Raw genomic sequence first — 20086 nt, 5'->3', positions numbered from 1 at the left:
TATCTCAAGATTTTTATTTCCTTTTTTCTGATTCCTATCTATCATTTCTGTAGTCCATTTTCTACTTACAGTATATATATATATATATATATATATATATATATATATATATATATATATATATATATATATATATACTAGTTGAAGGATCCAAGCACTCACTGTTAGTTTATAATGCCTGGGTGCACTCTATGGTAGATAGGTAGAAACTTCTCAAGTAAAGAAGAGGCACTCACAGGTCTTAATAAGCATAAAGGTTTTATTGGTTCATAGGTTAGGTCAACGTTTCGGTCCTCGCAACCGTGCATGTAAAAGGAATTTACAAATTCATTCACCGCTGAACGCCTGACACTTATTTAAGCCGAGCACGGTCTTTACAAAGTTCCCTGCGAGGACCAAAACGTTGACCTAACCTATGAACCAATAAAACCTTTATGCTTATTAAGACCTGTGAGTGCCTCTTCTTTACTTGAGAAGTTTATATATATATAGAATCATAGACTCTTCTTTCCAATTCATCAGAATGATTGTGTGTAAAATCTATTTTATGAAATCACTCTTTTTCCAAGGGTTTTCTTTTTGATCAAAAATGCTTTCAGGCTTTGTCTCAGTTTTATCAAAGCTTTCAATATATGGTAAAGCACTTTCAAATTGGGTTAAATGAATATTCCATAGCCACTCAATGACATCACTCCTAGCATGTAGAGCAAACTAATTTGTGTTCAAGCAGCCTATACTTTACTGGCAGCAAGTCACATATATAGTTATCACTCTACGTTTAACAGAAGCATTTTGTGAGCTGAATAATACCGTCAAAATACTTGTGCTTGGGTGCATTTCAAATATCACTAGAACATCCTTTTAAAAATGTGATAATAGTTCTGCTGCAGAACCTTTAAAATCATACAGTTGTGCTTTCTGCTATTTTCAACACAGTAGAAAGACTTTGTAAACACAAACAAAATATATATATATTATTTTTGTATTCATAGCATTATAAAGATCTTAATTAAAAAGACATTACATTCATAAATGTATACCTCCTAAACATAGAAACATAAATTTGAATGCCCCAGGAAGTCTGCCCGATATTTCCTAAAAGTATAAACTCATCTATTTCGTAGGATAGCCTTATGCTTGTCCCAGGCATTCTTAAAGTCCCCCACAGTGTTTGTCATTATCACCTCTTGTGGAAGTTTATTCCATGAATCAATTACTCTTTCTGTAAAGTAGTGCTTCCTCAAATTACTCCTGATAATACTACCCTTCAGCTTGAGATCATGACCCCGTTAAAGTATTTTATATTAAATCTTAAAGGAACGTGCTGCACTACTTTTAAAAGCATTTAACAAGGTTTTGCAAATAAAGAACAGTTAAGAGACATATCCATTGGAAAGCCTCAATGAATCTATTGTTCCTGATCTTCATGGCTGTGGTTTGTGCTAATTTACAAAAAAAAGCAGCAAAATAAATAATGAATATACATTTTGCAATGTTGTTATATGTATGTCCCATAATTAACCATATTAAAGGAATAGTCTAGTCAAAATTAAACTTTCATGATTCAGATAGAACATGCAATTTTAAGCAACTTTCTAATTTACTTCTATTATCAATTTTCTTCATTCTCTTGGTATCTTTATTTGAATGTAAGCTTTGAAGCCATCCCATTTTTGGTTCAGCACCTGGGTAGTGCTTACTGATTGGTGGCTACATTTAGACACCAATCAGAAAGTTCTACCCATGTGCTGAACCAAAAATGGGCCGGCTCCTATTCTTATATTCTTGCTTTTTTTTAAAAAAGATACAAAAAGAACGAATAAAATTTGATAATAGGAGTAATTTAGACAGTTCCTTAAAATTGTGTGCTCTATCTGAATCATTGAAGTTTAATTTTGACTAGACTATTCCTTTAAGGGGAGCTTAAATGTTGTGTTTAATGTCCATTTATTATTGTTATTATTATTATTTTCTTCAAAAGTAAACCTTTGATTTAATTGTATTTTAGATAATTACAAGCATCACCTAAATCACAATGTTATTCATTTCAAAGAAGAATACAATCTATACGTTTGCCCCAAATACAAAAAAATGTCCTTTCCATTGTGAAATCTGTTAACGAGTTAATGAAATATAGGATATATAATTGGAGAGAAAAAGTAGATAAATTAATATGTATTTCCAACCAGCAAATTCCCAAAAGGCCAGGTGTTTTAAAATATCGCTGTGTGAGTCCAATCTACTTGTACTCAGCACTAATTACATTAAAATGCAATTAATTTGCAGTCCGTTCAGTTGTCTTATAACTGTTTTAGACAGTCTTGAGAAGAAAATTAAATGCTGCTCTATTTTAATGTATGCACATCCTTGTGCATGTGACGTGTAAGTATTATTGCAACCTATTTTAAGATGTGCCTGAAAAAAGAAAAAGAAAGCTTATAAAATAATGAATAGTAAATGAGTGTGAGTCTGCATGTCTGATTATAATTATATGCATTTGTATTTATAAATGTGTCTTACATTGCATTGTTCTTTCCATAATGTATTTATTCAATTCCAGTCTTTGCTTACAAACCTTTTTGACTTGCATTTAGGGCTACCCTGTTTTGGAGTAGATTACATTATAGCTGAAAAGTTTATTCCATAGTTTCTTTAAAAACACTAACAATTGTATAAAAAAAATATGTTTCAGAATTGTCAGTACCATGCAAAGTAAATACTGTTAACCACCTGGGTGCAGTTTTGTGGCAAACTCTCAGCGGGAAGTTTTCTCAAATTTTATTTAACTTTTGGAAAACATCAGTCCCCTTGTTCTGAAAAAGAAAGCTGCTGTTCCCATAAACATTTGGGTTATTTCATTGTTGGGTCAAGGTCAGTGTTCCTTCTAAAACCACATTTTGTGAGCGGGTCAGCAGTGAATCAGTTAATTAGAGAACCAAATCCTGCAGTTAGAAAACACTACATAATGTAGACTGCAATGTATGGTTCCCTTATTAAAGGGACACTGAACCCAAATTTTTTCTTTAGTGATTCAGATAGAGCATGCAATTTTAGTCAACTTTCTAACTTACTCCTATTATCAATCTTTCTTCATTCTCTTGGTATCTTTATTTGAAATGCAAGAATGTAAGTTTAGATGCCGGCCCATTTTTGGTGAACACACTGTGTTGTTCTTGCTGATTGGTGGATAAATTCACCCACCAATAAGCAAGTGCTTTCCATGGTTCTGAACCAAAAAAATAGCTTAGATGCCTTGTTTTTTAAATAAAGAAAGCTAGAGAACAAAGAAAAATTGATAATAGGAGTAAATTAGAAAGTTGCTTAAAATTGCATGCTCTATCTGAATCACTAAAGAAAAAATTTGGGTTCAGTGTCCCTTTAACTGTTTGACAGCTGTTTGACAGCAGAGGGAACACTGGTAGGGCAGCAAAGCTGGTCAATTAATTAAAGGTAAATAGATTGGGGTGAGGCTCATGGAAGATGAGAGCCTTAAGAGATAATATCTGCATTTAGAACACCAGAGATGTTCAAGGATAATGTATTGGGGAGTTCTTGTGGTTTAGTGATTGCTTTAATAGGTGGAGAAGTCTTTTTGTGGGATGGCTGCAGGGGGATTCTAGAGGTAAGACAATTAATGGTGTGTTTTATCAGCTTAAGGGGGATGTTTGTGGGGTATTTTGGCGGTTTAGAGGTTAATTATTTTAGGGGTATTGCTGTGGTTGAGGAGTAATGTCAGTATGATTGACATGTATACCTAATCCTCACTATGCTTTATAGTTGCCACGTGGGGGTACATTTTAATGAAACAGACTTTTATGAATGCATATCTGTAAAATAGACCCTGTGCATGTCTATATTAAACTCTTATTAATCTTAAATCCATAATCAATTAACAATTTATGTAGTCTTGCTCAAAAACAGTAACAGAAAGACAGAGATGCAGATGTCAGAACATGCAACCTTATAGATTTCCCTGTAGTAACCCATCAGGTTGCAACTGCTTTCAGCCCACAAGAAATTCTCTTTTTATTTTAAAGGGATGTTAAAAAGTCATAGTATATATAGTGTTATGCTACAGTTTGTGTCTATATGGTCTCATGGAAAGACCAACCAAGGAGACCAAGAGAAAGAGGTAAAGCTGAAAATAGAAAACTCAAACTTTTTTATTATAAGATATTTAAGTCATGAACATTTAATTTTCACTTCTATGTCCAATTACTGATTAAACAGTGTCCTATATGTAAGTCTCTTTTCAGGATGCAGCACATTTGACCTACATTGTAGATTTCATACTTCATAACGCTGGCGGCACTGGCAAAACCTGCTCGGCCTATCTTGGCTCCTGGAACTCAGTACCGGTCCGGAATTAAGCTCTGGACCACCAAAGGACCAGAAAAACCTCAGTGGCCGGTGGTCCTTGGCTCAATTATGATCCGGCCCAGAGTTCCAGGAGACTGGATTAGCCAAAGAGGTTTTGCCGGTTCTCCAGCGGTCGACCAACGACAGCGTGCCGTGGCTCAACTCCGGTCATTCTAGTGCATTTTCTATGACAAAATATGCATTGTTGCTTGCTATTATTTAAAAAATAAATATATATTTATAAATAAATAAAATAATATTAAGCAAACATTAAATCCATTTTAAGATATCTACAATAATTTAAACAATATGCATTGTACATGACTATGCATATTTTTATTTATTTTTTTTATTAAGAAAAATATATTAAATACAAAATCAGAAAAAAGAGTTAGCATTCTTATATTTACATGCAAGATTCTATACATAGCTTAAAAATATAGAGAGGACATATGGCTATGCCTCTAATGACAAATTCTGATAAAACAGTTGTCAACACAGAATATTCAAGACTTTTGGGTATACCTATAGCCAAGATCACCAGGATCACAAACCCAACTACAGCTGGACTAAACAAGACAAAAAATAAAGGAAGGAAATAGGGATGAAGGTGTTGCCCCTCTCTCATCCCCCTCCCATGTCTCCTTTCCTCTCCTAAAATGTAAGGCTCTCGTACCTCTCATCCTTCCTGACTGTCAGAATCCCATATTGGTAGGATTTGATTTATCTTTAGCTGAAAATCAGTCCCTGTATGCTCAATAAAGTTCCACCATACCTTCTTATAGTTCTTTGTCCCATTAAATATATAGAATTTAGTGTCAAGTGCCTCTGATAAAGCCTGTCTGGCTAGCAGTTCTTTAATTGATTTTATCGAGGGGATTTCATTATTTATACATTTCTTAAAGATCAGGGATCTTACTAACACAATTCCCCACTGAATAAATTTATACGTAGACCCCCATTCTGGTACTTTATTTACAAATAGTATATTTTCTAAATCAACTTTACCCCAAACTTGTCGGAGTTTTGGGCATGTAGCTAATAAATGTAAGATGTTAGGGTCTGCCTCTCTACATTTCTTGCATGCATTCTCAGTTTGCAACTTCTATTTTTGTGCTCTCCTCGGAGTAATATAGTCAAATTTTATAAGTCTAGATTGGGACTGAACCTGTTAAACCCTGCATGATCCCAAAACTTTTCTCGATCTTGGCGTCCGAGTTAAAAAGAGGAGAAATTTTATCCCATCTTTTATTATATTCTTTAATTAAATTCTCCTCTAGTGTAGTTTGTAGGATATTGTATATACGGGATATTAGGCCTTTTTTAATTTTAAGACAGTCCAATAATAGGTGACTATGACATACATTGGGTGTGATTTTAATCATCTGAAGTAATAATAATGTTTTGCCTGCCTAAAATGTAGCTATTCTTTTTTGGCAATATTATAATTATACTGTATTGTTTTGTGGTTAAGGGATCAATCAGGTGTTTAAGTAAGATAAAAAAAAAAATCAGAAAATCCAAGATTCTGTCCTCTTGCCTCTCTCTGCAGTCTACTGTTTGTCCATCAGTTGCTCAGTGTATGGAAGTAATTGGTCTGATGGTTGCTTCCGTTGACATCATTCTTTTTGCTCAATTCCATTTGAGAGCACTGCAGTTATGCATGCTCAGCCAATGGAACAGGGACCATTCGGATCTGTCTCAGAGGATAGTTCTAGATCAGTCGACAAGAGACTCTCTTCTGTGGTGGCTTTCTCAGGAGCATCTGTCTCGGGGCACATGCTTCCAGAGACCTTCCTGGGTGATTGTGACCACGGACGCCAGCCTGCTGGGTTGGGGAGCAGCCTGGGACTCGTTGAAGGTGCAGGAACTATGGACTCGGGAGGAGTCGGCTTTTCCCATAAACATCTTAGAGTTGAGAGCAATTTACAATGCTCTGATTCCTTATCCCAGTTTATCAGGTTCCAGTTGGACAATAACACCTCAGTGGCTTACATCAACCACCATGAGGAACTCAGAGTTCCTTAGCTATGAAGGAGGTGGCTTGGATTGTTCAGTGGGCGTAAGTTCACAATTGCTGTCTGTCTGCCATCCACATTCCAGGTGTGGACAACTGGGAAGTGGATTTTCTGAGCAGACAGACATTTCATCCAGGGGAATGGGCACTCCATCCGGAGGTGTTCTCCAGGTTAGCCCTCAGATAGGGGATGCTGGAGTTGGATCTGATGGCATCTCGGAACAACGCCAAACTTCCAAGGTATGGGTCAATGTCAAGAGATCCTCAGGCCATCCTGATAGATGTTCTGGCGGTTCCATGGGATTTCAGTCTGGCATATCTGTTTCCTCCGTTTGCTCTACTTCAATGAGTCATTGCTCGTATCAAACAGGAGAGAGCATCTGTAATTCTAATAGCTCCTGCGTGGCCTCGCAGGATCTGGTATGCAGACCTAGTGAAGATGTCTTCACTTCCACCTTGAAGGCTACCTCTGAGGAAGGACCTTCTAACTCAGGCTCCATTCTATCATCCGAATCTCGCTTCTCTGAAGCTGACTGCTTGGAGATTAAACGCTTAGTTCTGGCTAAGCGTGGGTTTTCTGAGTCAGTTATTGAGACCATGTTACAGGCTCGCAAGCCTGTTACTCATAAGATTTACCATAAGGTATGGCGTAAATACCTTTATTAGTGTGAATCCAAGGGCTACTCTTGGAGTAGGGTCAGGATTCCTAGGATTTTGTCTTTTCTCCAGGAAGATCTGGAGAAGGGATTGTCAGTCAGTTCTCTGAAAGTTCAGATTTCTGCTTTATCTATTTTAATATAGAAATATTAATCAGGAAATTGTTGCTCCTTCTCTATGTCCTAATCCTTCTTCTCATAAGGAACTTTTGTTGCACAACCTGGATGTTGTGCGTGCTCTAAAATTCTACCTACAGGCGACTAAGAATTTTCATCAGTCTTCGGCCTTATTTGTTTGTTTTGCTGGAAAGCGTAAAGGTCAGAAGGCTACTGCTACTTCTCTTTCTGTCTGGTTGAAAAATATGATCCATTTTGCTTATGAGACTGCTGGTCAGCAGCCTTATGAGAGAATAACAGTTTATTCCACAAGGGCTGTTTTGTCTTCTTGGGCTTTCAAAAATGAAACTTCTGTGGAACAGATTTGCAAGGCTGCAACTTGGTCTTCCCTGCATACTTTTTCCAAATTCTACAAATTTGATACTTTTGCCTCAGCTGAGGCTTCTTTTGGGAGAAAGGTTCTTCAAGCGCTGGTGCCTTCTGTTTTGGTCTGCCTGTCTTGCCCCCCCCCAGTCATCTGTGTCCTCTAGCTTGAGTATTGTTTCCCACTAGTAATTGATGACATTGTGGACTCTCCATATCTTAGGAAAGAAAACAAAATGTATGCTTACCTGATACATTTCTTTCCGGATATGGAGAGTCCACGACCCCGCCCTTAAATTTATGACAGTTTTTTTTTTTTACTAAACCTCAGGCACCTTTGCACCTTTGTGTTATTCCTTTTTTCCATTTCCCTTTGGTCGAATGACTGTGGATTGTGGGTAGGTAAGTGAAACTTAACAGCTTTGGCTGTGGTGCTCTTTGCCTCCTCCTGCTGGCCAGGAGTGATATTCCCACTAGTAATTGATGATGTTGTGGTCTCTACATATCCGGAAAGTTAGAAATTTATCAGGTAAGCATACATTTTGTTTGTGTAACTGTTTCTGCTGCATGATATAGCATGGGGTGCAGGAGGCTTAATTTAAGGTAAGACTTTAAGATGACTAAGGTGTAGACTGTCCCTTTAGAGAGAGAAAAATTACAGTACACTGTCTCTTTAATTATATAATTGCTCAAAATGATATGAAATCAATTAAATATCAGATATTGTACTGTTAAAACATTATTATAGCCGTCTACTGTAATCTGAGGTGTGTTCTTTTGGATTGCAAGAAAGAATAACATATTTAGGATTACATTTAAATCCTTTAGATAAGCATATATAATTAAACACAATAGCTGCTTCATAAATAGAACCCTGTGGGTGAGGCTGGGGGTCAACAGGAAGATTCATGGTTGTCAGTGGTTAAAGAGTGTGGGGTGGAATGATGAGGAGCTTGGTGAGCCTGGGCAGTGTGGGGTATTATTGGGCCCTGTCAGGAAGATAACACTATATAGATCTTACCAGAGTGTTTCAGTCTTCCAGAATTAATGCAGATGTTCTGTTCCTTTATACATTAAAAAAATCATATTTCTATAAACTGATGTTAAGTATCATTGGCATGATACAGTTTGTTGTGCATACAATTTTGTTTACTTATATAAAACAAGCTCTAAAACAAAATCAGGCCTCTACTGGCTTGTTGAGTACTCAATCCTGGACTCAAGCCTTCCTAATTGCACAGGAACATCCTCATCTCTACTAGTAAAGAAATTACAGATGGGATATAGGTGAAGCGTTAATAATATGTTTTTTGTACATTATAGTTATTAAGATTTAATAACAAACTTTAAATGAGAGTACAACATTTCAATAATTAACTAGAATTGTATTATCTATGCTCAAATTGTAGTGATTAATTCAGGTAAATTAGTTTTACTACAGTTTGGGAGAAATTAATTATTTCCAATTATGTTATATTACAGCAATGCTTACACCTGGCAGTTGTATATTGGCTTAGATATTAAACTTTATTACTGCCATTTGGTTAGAAAGTGCTGGATAATGAAATAGCAATTTATTATTTGACAAAAGTTATCAGATTTGTTTAAAGTGAGTTGAGCATCTAACTTGGCTAATGATTTTCCTACTAAGGGCCAGATCACAAGTGGAGCGGTAGCAATTAGCACTTATAAAATTAACCATAGATCAGATCTCTATTTTTTAATAAAATAACTGCACCAAGCAGTTTTTGGGGGCTAAATTTGGCAGGTGTTGGGTGTTAGAATATATATATATATACAGTATCTCACAAAAGTGAGTACACCCCTCACATTTTTATAAATATTTTATTATCTTTTTATGTCACAACACTGAAGAAATGACACTTTGCTGTAATGTAAAGTAGTGAGTGTACAGCCTGTATAACAGTGTAAATTTGCTGTCCCTTTAAAATAACTCAACACCCAGCCATTAATGTTTAAACCGTTGGCAACAAAGGTGAGTACACCCCTAAGTGGAAATGTCCAAATTGTCAATATATTGTGTGCCACCATTATTTTCCAGCACTGCCTTAAAGTGAATGTAAATTTTCTCTACTTTGAACATTTATCTTATTTGCTTTTTGGTGTATAATTCAAACCGTCACTTTTTTTTTTTTTAAATGTAAAATAAATATTATACTTTTATTACCAATTTGGTCCGTTTTATGGACCAGCTCCTCCCATCCGCAACTTCCTGATTTTGTTCCATGTTACATATACAGCGGTCCCACCCGCTGTTTACGTAGAGGAAATGCGTGCTCCCGGCTATCGGCACATCTGCGCATGCTTTACACGCCAACGTAATTGTATAGTAACATAGTATTCAATGAATGAATACATTCATTGAATACTATCGTTGAAGACAGTACAGTAGCGATCGAGCCAGCCCCTGTACGATCGCTACATACCTTGCGATCCAAAATTGGGGAATAAATTACTAAGACCCAAAATCGCTGAAGAGCGCATGCACAAAATGTGAACGCATGTCTGAGATCAGTATTAGAACAGCGCTCTAATTCAAGCACATTACAGACGCATGACGTAGAGAAAAAGGTTTGGTCCCCTCGTGGTCGATTCACTGATTGGTTGACAAGATCAAGCCTACTATGTCAATCAATCATCAAAGATGGCGGGTGGAGGATTAAAAGTATGATCACAGCTATCTAAATACAAAATACTTGGTAAATACAAATTTATTACAACAATCATCAATTAAAGTATACCTATTTTCAAATGAATTTGAATGCTGTGTTTAGCAGCCAGAATGACTTTACATTCACTTTAACCCTCTTGGGCATGGAGTTCACCAGAGCTTCACAGGTTGCCTCCACCTTCAGTTTGAGGATGCCCCACAGATGCTCAATACGGTTTAGGTCTCGAGACATGCTTGGCCAGTCTATCATCATTACCCTCAGCTTCTTTAGCAAGGCAGTGGTCGTCTTGGATGTGTGTTTGGGGTCGTTATCATGTTGGAATACTGCCCTGCGGCCCAGTCTCCGAAGGGAGGGGATCATGCTCTGCTTCAGTATGTCACATTACATGTTGGCATACATGGTTCCCTCAAGGAACTGTAGCTCCCCGGTGCTGGCAGCACTCATGCAGGCACAGACCATGACACTCCCCCACCACCATGCTTGACTGTAGGCAAGACACACTTGTCTTTGTACTCCTCACCTGTTTGCCGCCACACACGCTTGACACCATCTGAACCAAGTAAGTTTATCTTTGTCTCATTGGACCACAGGACATAGTTCCAGTAATCCATATCCTTAGTCTGTTTGTCTTCAGCAAACTGTTTGCTTGCTTTCTTGTGCATCATCTTTAGAAGAGGTTTCCTTCTGGGACGACAGCCATGCCGACCAATTTGATGCAGTGTGCGGCGTATGGTCTGAGCACTGACACTCTGACTCCCCACCCCTTCAACCTCTGCAGCAATGCTGGCAGAACTCATACATCTATTTCCCAACCTCTCAATATGACGCTGAGAACGTGCACTGAACTTCTTTTGTCGACCATGGTAAGGCCTGTTCTGAGTGGAACCTGTCCTGTGAAACCACTGTATGGTCTTGCCCACCGTGCTGCAGCTCAGTTTCAGGGTCTTGGCAATCTTCTTATAGCCTTGGCCATCTTTATATAGAGCAACAATTCTTTTTTTCAGATCCTCAGAGAGTTCTTTGCAATGACGTGCCATGTTGAACGTCCAGTGACCAGTGTGAGAGAGTGTGAGAGTGATAACACCAAATTTAACACACCTGCTCCCCATTTAAACCTGAGACCTTGTAACACTAACGAGTCACATGACACCGGGGAGGGAAAATGGCTAATTAGGCCCAATTTGGACATTTCCACTTAGGGGTGTACTCACTTTTGTTGCCAATGGTTTAGACATTAATGGATGTGTGTTGAGTTATTTTGAGGGTTCAGCAAATTTACACTGTTATACAGGCTGTACACTCACTACTTTACATTGTAGCAAAGTGTAATTTCTTCAGTGTTGTCACATGAAAATATATAATACAATATTTACAAAAATGTGAGAGGTGTACTCTCTTTTGGGAGATACTGTATATATCTATATATATATAAAATCAGGGGTCAAGTCGAGCAGGAACACATGGGAAAGGAGTTCCTGCCCTATTTTTGCAGGAGGAATCCGTCCCCTCTGGACAGAGAACAGAAACACCTCAATAAACACTGCTGCTGCTGGTGGGAGGAGCTTGAGCACAGTTTTTTTAGAGGGATAGTCAGATATTCTAGTAATGGGCAGCAACACTTCCTACAATACATTAAATGTAAGACTGTCAGCGGTCCTGCTGTGTTATCACCCCTATTATGAATATTATCTTTACTATCTTTTATTACACATGGGTCTTACATTTCTGTGTGGCTTGCTCTGGGGTTATTTAGCTCCCCTCAGCAAAAATAGGAATATTGCCCTTCATTAGATGTAATGTGCTTTCATTATATAAATATAAATACAGTGTGTGTGTGTGTATGTATGTATGTATATATAAAACAATATTAATTGTGAGGAAGGATAGAAGTCTTGGTGAGTTCCCACATTTTTTTGTGTAGGACTTGACCCCTGATATATACAGTATATATATATATATATATATATATATATATATATACATATTAACACATAAATATATGTTTATGGTTATATATATATTTAAAAATACTGTGTTACTTACCTCCTTCACTGTGCTAGGTTCTTATGCCATGTCTCACGGCATGAAAACGAGGATCCTATTGAAACCTATAGAAGCGCAGTCTTGTGAACGCAATGCTTCTTAGCATTAGCGTGCACTGTTATTACAGTGGAGTGCTAATATCGCTTTTGCACTCCACTTGTAATCTAGCCCTAAATATACAGTTAGACTTAAAGGGGCATTAAAGTTATTTGCTTTGTGTTTGTTGCATCTAAAATACAGCATTTTAAAATGCATTGCATGTTTTGTTTTTTATTTTAAACTGGCGCACATGTGCTATTTAAAAAAATATATATAGTATATGTTTCTTGTCAATATGTCCATATTCACCAGCAGAGCTATAAGAGTATTCGATATCAGCCAGTGAGCTGCTATCCCTTGGGCCAGTTGGGCTCCTGATAGTTTAAAAAAAATAGATTTAAAGGGCCATGAAGATGTGATTTCATAATTCAGGTATAACAGTCCATTTTACAAGCATTTTCACTTTACTTTTATTATTAAAGGGACAGGCTACTTGTTGTTTTTTTCTTAATTGTTTTTAAAAAAAAAAAAAAATAGATAACACCCTTACTACCCATTCCCCAGCTTTGCACAGCCAGCATTTTTATATTAATATACTTTATGACCCCTAAACCTCTAAATATCTGCTTGTTTCTAAGCCCCTGCTGGCCACCTCTTATCTGAGTGTACTTTATTAACTTTTCACAGCCAGACAGTGCAAGTTTATGTGTGCCATATAGATTACATTTTGCCCACTGCTTCATTTACTTGTTATCATTTATTGAAATAGCACTACAACAGGCATATATGTGCAGCCACCAATCAGCAGCTAGCTCCCAGCTTCTGAACCTACCTAGGTATTATTTTCAACAAAGGATACCAAAAGAACGAAGCAAAGTAGATAAAAGTAGTAAATTGGAAAGTTGTTTAAAATTGTTTGCTTTATCTGAATCATGAAATAAAAATTGGGTTTCATGTCCCTTTAAACATATTTACAGTAAATATTTGTTTTCATTTGTGCAATATTTTATTTTTATGTCCCTTTAAGTATTTTATTAATAAGAGTTTTAATGGCATTTGCAGCTATTACCTTTCATGGCTAACAAGCAGACAAGGAAGCACCAGTTACTGGGACTAGCAGATGTAGGTAACATAATGCAGAGTGTGAGTCAGAGTTTGTTGGATTCAAGAAAGGTTCAGGTGTGACCTGATGCAGGAATGAAGGATGTTTGGAACTTGCCCAGGGCTGTAAGAATGAGCTGTTGATAAGTCTGAAGCCTAAATCTGTGCCCTGATATTGGATCCTGCCCTGATGTGTTAGCAGCTGCCAGCTGCTAGCAGAGCGAAGTGAGTTATAATACTGCAGAAATGGCAGCATTAGGTCATTCTAAATAGCTGCTACACCAGGCCTCAGGCACATGTTCTATGATGAAGGACCTTCTCACAGAGTCTACTACCCTAAGGTTTTCATGACCTCTTCTTTTAGCACTGCTCTTTCTCTGAAAGACTTTTGACTTATGTGTCACAGAAATAATGTTGACAAGATTAAAACAGAGCATGCAATTTGCACCTGACTTTCAAGACTGTTTTAACCCTTTGCCTGTGAAAGGGAGTTCCGGGCCTTGCTAGACAATTAATAGCAACTTTATTTTAATGACCTGAGGTTTCAATGTTTCCAATTTTTTCCTAATCTACCAAGTTTGAATAAATTAATTATTGTGCTAATATTTGCATATTCAATAACATTATCGAACAAAAATCTGCCGCCACAAGTTCCTCCAGCAGTTTCTGAGAATTAAAGGGTCCAAACTGAAATGTGCATGGGTATATTACATTTTTTATTACCAAAAAAAAACAAAAACATTTTGCAGTATACATCCATTAGCAAAACATACTTCTATTGAAAGTTGTTTCTGTTTTTTAATATTCAAACACCACAGCTTCTCTGAAAATTAACAGTGGCTTGTACGACAGAAATGACATCTTTACAGACACAATATATACAACCACCAGCTCTCTGAACTTTAATTCTGGTGCAGGGGCCCTCACTGTATATGTGCATATGCCTTTTAGAAACAGTAATATAGAAATAGATTGTAAAAAAAATTCTATTTAAAATTGAAATGCACATTTAAAATTTGACTTATCTATCCCTTTAAACCTTAGTGAAAGTTTATTTTATATAGCAATAATATTTTCATGCTAGTTCTCTTTTGTTTCTAGAATTCATATCCATATTAAACAATAACATGTAAACAAAAGTGTGAACATACATCACAATATAGAATATAGAATAATTACTTGAAGAATGGACGCTAGCTAGTGTGTTTCACATTTTATGCTAGAGCACTGGTTTTCAAACCTTTCCTTGGGCCTCCTTAACAGGACAGATTTTAAGGATATCTGAACTGGAACACAGGTGAAATAATCAGCTGATTAGTAATCATGGTTACTTTACCTGCGCTCACATAATGTGATCCTGAAAATCTGGCCTATTGGGAAAGCTTGAGGACAGGTTTGAAAACCAGTGTGCTAGTTTGATTTCAACATAATTTCAACATAACTTTATTGAGGCGACATTTGTTCTTTCCTTGTCTCTTTGTATTAGATGGAATTTAGAATGTGAACAAACATCATTTACATGTTTCTATATAGAATAATAAAATGTTATGTACTTTAAATAAATGCAATTAGGAGCAGGGTGTAGGCTCAACTCATTGAAATATGTTTACCCATCTGCTGATAAAATACTTTTTTGCTCTAGGGAATACTTTTAATTGTTTATTATTAGTATGCAAATTAGCATACTTTTTTTGCGTTTATTAGTGTTTGCTATAAAGAATTTATTCATGTTAACAATATTTAAGTTAATTAGTATTAGCGGAGTCTTGATGTTAACCCATAATACTTGAATTTAGCAATGTTTACCAACTCACACATTCATAAAACCATTTTTTAAAAAGCAATTTATATGTAGAAGATGCATGTGGTTAGTGATGTAGAAAGAGATGAAGGCCAATTTATAGAAATCAAAGCATTCAACATTAAAGTTCTGTGCCACTGGACAGAGATAATAGATATGAGCATAGATGTGTCTAGTCATGTATAGGATATGAAAAGTAAATATACAAGGATCTCACTGTCCTGTATCATCTCACCTCATTTTCCTAGAAAATCAAAGGAAATTGAAAGATTCAGTATTTGGGGGGGATCGACTTTTTGCATTTTAATAACCTGCATTCTTGAAGCGTGTCTAAGAGGCAGTAAAGGTGCACGGGACTTACACTAGGGTATACTATGCAACATTTCTCTTTCTTACTTTTGTTATATTATATGAGTTTTTGATGGGTATAATGCCTTGTAAAACTTGAAGTAGGTAGAAACTTCCCAGAATTCTTTGAGAAGATATTCAGGTAGCAGGTGTAATATCATACTATAAAGGTGATGTAGGTTGTTCATGTATATGCACGTGGGTTTTGATTCTTGGGGCCTAAACCCTGAAAAATAGCCTTAAGCTATTGTCCTACCTCCACTATACTTTACAATAGTCACTAAGCATTCCAGTAGGCAACGTTCTCCTGGTATTCTCCAAATCCAGATTCTTACATCAGACAGTGAAGCATGGTTTATCAATCCAGAGAATATGTTTCCACTGCTCCAGATTCCAGTGATGATGTGCTTTACACCACTCCAGTTGGTGCTTGGTATTGTGTATGTTGATGTAAGGCTTGAGTACAGCTGCTCTGCCAAGGAAAGCAATTTCATGAAGCTCCTGAGGAAAAGTTATTGTACTTATGTTGCTTCCAGAGACAGTTTGGAATTCTGTAGTGATTTATGCAATAGATGATAGAAGATTTTTATGAGTTAAGCCCTTCAGCAATCAGTGGCCCCGCTCTGTGAGTTTGTGTCATCTACTACTTTGAGGCTGGACTGTTCCTAGATGCATCCAATTTATTTGCAATAATATCACTTACAGTTGACCAGGGCAGATCCAGTAGGGCAGAAATGCCAAGAACTGATCTGTGGAAAAGGTGGCATCCTTTAACAGTACAACATTTAAAATCATTGAGCTCTTCGGTGCCACCCATTGTTAATCTTGGTCTATGAAAGTTTCATGGCTGTGTGTTGGTCTTTATGCACCTGTGTGACTGAAACACCAGAACTCAAGAAAAAGTAGAGGTGTCTACCAGTAGCAGACCTACACAACAGTGGGCCCTGGTGCAAAAAAATGTTGGGACCCCTCAAAGGTAACTTAGTAGTAAGCAATTGCAATAATATACATGCTGCTCTGTATAAAGATTTTGAAGACAGATAGATAGGCATATAGATAGATAGATAGATAGATAGATAGTTAGATAGGCAACCTGCACTAATGAGAGACTCCCCTGCATTAGAATTCTACACATGGTGCACACAACTATGTATAGACTGGCTGCTACCCCCCCCCCCCAGCACTTGAACACTGGTGTCACTGCACCTAATGCATAAATGGTAGTTCCGTCTCTGGTGTCCACATACTTTTGGCCAAGCTTTGCTTTTTAAAAATTGACAGTACTCCTGCAGATAGAAAACATGCACACTTTAAGGAAAGATATAATCTGTCTGAAAAAGGACTCTAAGATCAGCTAATTCTGCCTAACATTTATATTACAGAAACTAAGTGAGCTCTCAGTATGAGGCAGGCATCCTGGAGTGAAAGGCATAAAGAAACTGTTTGGTCTGAATCATACAAATTATCTGAGCTTTTAGAAAACGTGTCAGCAGATTATATTAGCTTTTGATTTGAAGAGAAAACACTACAACCGACAGATGGCCAGCGTGCCTGCTATTTACACAAGGGTTTGCTTGCTTTTGGGCATTTGTGTAAAGCTTTTCATGTTTACAGTCCTTAAAGTTTTTCTTTTGTTTACAGGTCCTGCATATCTGAATTCTAATAGTTTAGACAAAGAAATAATACTATGACCCACTGTGTTTTACCTGAGCTTTTTTGTACTCATACTGTAACATAATATTAGATCCACCTTTGCTAGGAAGAGTATTTCTCAGCTTGTGAAATTTATATTTTTCATTAATCCAATCAAATGTATAATTTTATTGTAAACATAATAATCATAATTTAAGAGCATCTTACTATGTTTAATGCATATATGGAAAAAAGCAATGTTTTTTTAGAACTACATAATCCTTTGTTGGTCCTGAACATTGATGTTCAGACAGAGGTGATAGCCCCCACCAGAGTTTTGTTCTTTATATACAAACATACAGTACATACCCACTCAAGACAATCTTTTAATGCCAATGGGCTCCTTTTTTAAATGATGTGCAGCTCATGTGTACAAGCAACTCTCTTCTACTGACCAGAGTATTTTATATATTTTTTTTATTGGAAAATGTATGCAGACACCCATGGTCCAGACAAAATTTTTTTGGTTAAAAATAGTTAAAAAACAGATAATACCTCCAAAAGCTCTGTATGCAGCTTAAGAGCCCTTAATGGTAAATTATATATATTCAAATATTATATAGGATACAATGTATATGAGGATGAATAACTTAAAGATGAACCATTGATATGTGGATGAATAAACTTGGATCATTAAAAGGACAGTACACTGTAAAATTGTTTTTCCATAAATGTATTTTAAATGACTTGTTATACCAACTGAGGAGTATAAAATATTTGAGAAATTGCATTTTTGGGTTTATTTGTGTATCTGAAGTAGCTGGTTTTGTGCTTTGAAACCACAGCCTATTACAATGGGTTGAGCTTCAGGTAATATCAGATCTCATTATGTTATCACTTTTATGTACACAGACTTGCTTCCTTATCTTATATTTGTCTGGAACACCAAAGCTCAATACATAGAGAGAACAATGGAAAATTATCATTTTATTATTTAACTATCATGCCCCCCACTGAGGGTGTAATCTCTTCTGCTGGCTGTGTTTACTTAGGCTTGTCAATAGGGTATACGCCAGTATCAAAACTTTCAGTATAGGTTGGGAAACCACAAGCTAAATCAGCTATTTCAAATGGTGAAATATGAGTAAAGGAGCTACTTGAAACCAATTTAATACACTCTAGCATGTAAAAAAGATTAATTGGGAATAATTTAAAGGGGAGAAAGTTTTTGGGTGAACTGTCCCTTTAAGGACTAGCTCCTAAAAAGCAGATTACAATAATGTCCAGTTAAAAGTGGATATGTGAATATCATAAAGATCTGTATGTAGATAGATGTACACTCCTAAATCAGTAGTGTAATAATGTGGAAATATACCAAGAAACTCTAAAAAACTGATGACAAATATACTTAAAAAATAATTTATTGAAAGTGGAACACAAAGTAAAACCTATGGTCTGGACGTCCAGAGCTATTGTTGAAAATATATCGATAAGGATATCCCTGAAAAAATGGGCACTCTATTGCATATCGAGCAGGATAATAAAATAATATATTATTAAAAGTACCTTGGTAACCTCTCACTCTACGTCTAGAGTGGGGAATATTATGCGTGCAATACACTTTGAAATGGATCCGCTCTCATTATATGAGGCAATGGATGTCTGGGACGGTGTGAATGTTATAGCATGGATGAGTTGGAGCCGTTTAAGTAGACTAGCTGAAATAGGTGAAGTTCAAATTTCCTTGAAGGGTGTAATCTATTTTCTTGTAGGTGTGGATTCTGGCGTAGATTCACCGCTTCACTCCTGGGTCCTTTGTAACCTTTTCCGGGTGTGACGTAAGTCACTGACGTAGTTGTACTCTTGTTGTTCCGTATAGGATATGTTCCAGCTGATACTATGTATCAGACTCGTAGCCTGTGGTTTTCTGTGTAATAATGATGTGGATAGTGATCCGTTGCTCTGTTCAGGAATATTTCTCCAGCTGACAGTATGTATCAGTTTTGTAGCTTGTGATCTTCCGTATTTTACTGGTGTAATTTTTATACCATTACTCCGTTCAGGATTTTCTCCAGCTGGTACTGTGTATCAGTCCTGTAGTGTGTTAAATCCTGTAGGAGTGGATAATGCGTCTTAAGTCAATATGGTAGACTCCGTGCACCCAATTAGTATAAAGAGGGTCCGGTCTGTCAAAGATGAGCCAGAGGCTGTCTGGCTGTGTAAATGCAGCAAGTTGAGGTGGCAACTAAGGAAAAAAGTGACTCAGTTCAACGAGTTTCACCCCACGCTTGGGGCTTTTTCAAGAATGAGTCACACTTCAAAAAGTCTGTTCATTTAAAGGGACAGTTTACTCAAAATTTTTCTCCCCTTTAATTTGTTCCCAATGATCCACTTTACCTGCTGGAGTGTATTAAATTGTTTACAAGTAGCTCCTTTACCCTTATATTGGCATTTGAAATTGTTGATTTAGCATGTGGTATCCCCACCTATTCTGAAATTTTGTGGCCGCGCGTACCAGCTATAGATAAGCTTTGTAAACACAGCCAGCAGAAGAAATTTCACTCCCAGTGCGATAAAGCAGAGATAAGGTAATACAATGTTGATTTTCCATTGTTCTCTCAAAGTACTGGTGATTGTTTTAAGGACAGATATAAGATAAAGAAGCAGGTATATATGCACAATGTGATACAGTAATGAGAGATGATTATACCTACAAGCTCAACCTATTTTATTAGGTTGTGGCTTCAAAACACAAAATCAGAGCTTTAATATACACAAATAAGCCTTAAAAAGCTAATTTTCATACATTTTTTACTCTGCAGTTTGTAAAAAAAGCAATTGTAAACACATTAAGAGAAAAACTATTTTACAGTATACTGTCCCTTTAAGGCAGGAGCCTGGATCCCATTGGATAATT

General features: G+C 36.6%; 1 protein-coding gene across 1 annotated transcript in view; it reads left to right on the top strand.

The window, feature by feature from the left end:
* The window catches only part of SYT1 (synaptotagmin 1), a 991400-nt gene that overhangs the window by 873641 nt on the left and 97673 nt on the right, over window positions 1–20086 (top strand). The window lies entirely within an intron of this gene.

This window comes from Bombina bombina, chromosome 6 (genome assembly GCF_027579735.1).
Source record: "Bombina bombina isolate aBomBom1 chromosome 6, aBomBom1.pri, whole genome shotgun sequence".
Taxonomy (NCBI): domain Eukaryota; kingdom Metazoa; phylum Chordata; class Amphibia; order Anura; family Bombinatoridae; genus Bombina; species Bombina bombina.
Note: the sequence above shows the minus strand (reverse complement) of the source record. Positions and strands in the feature narration are given on the sequence as shown.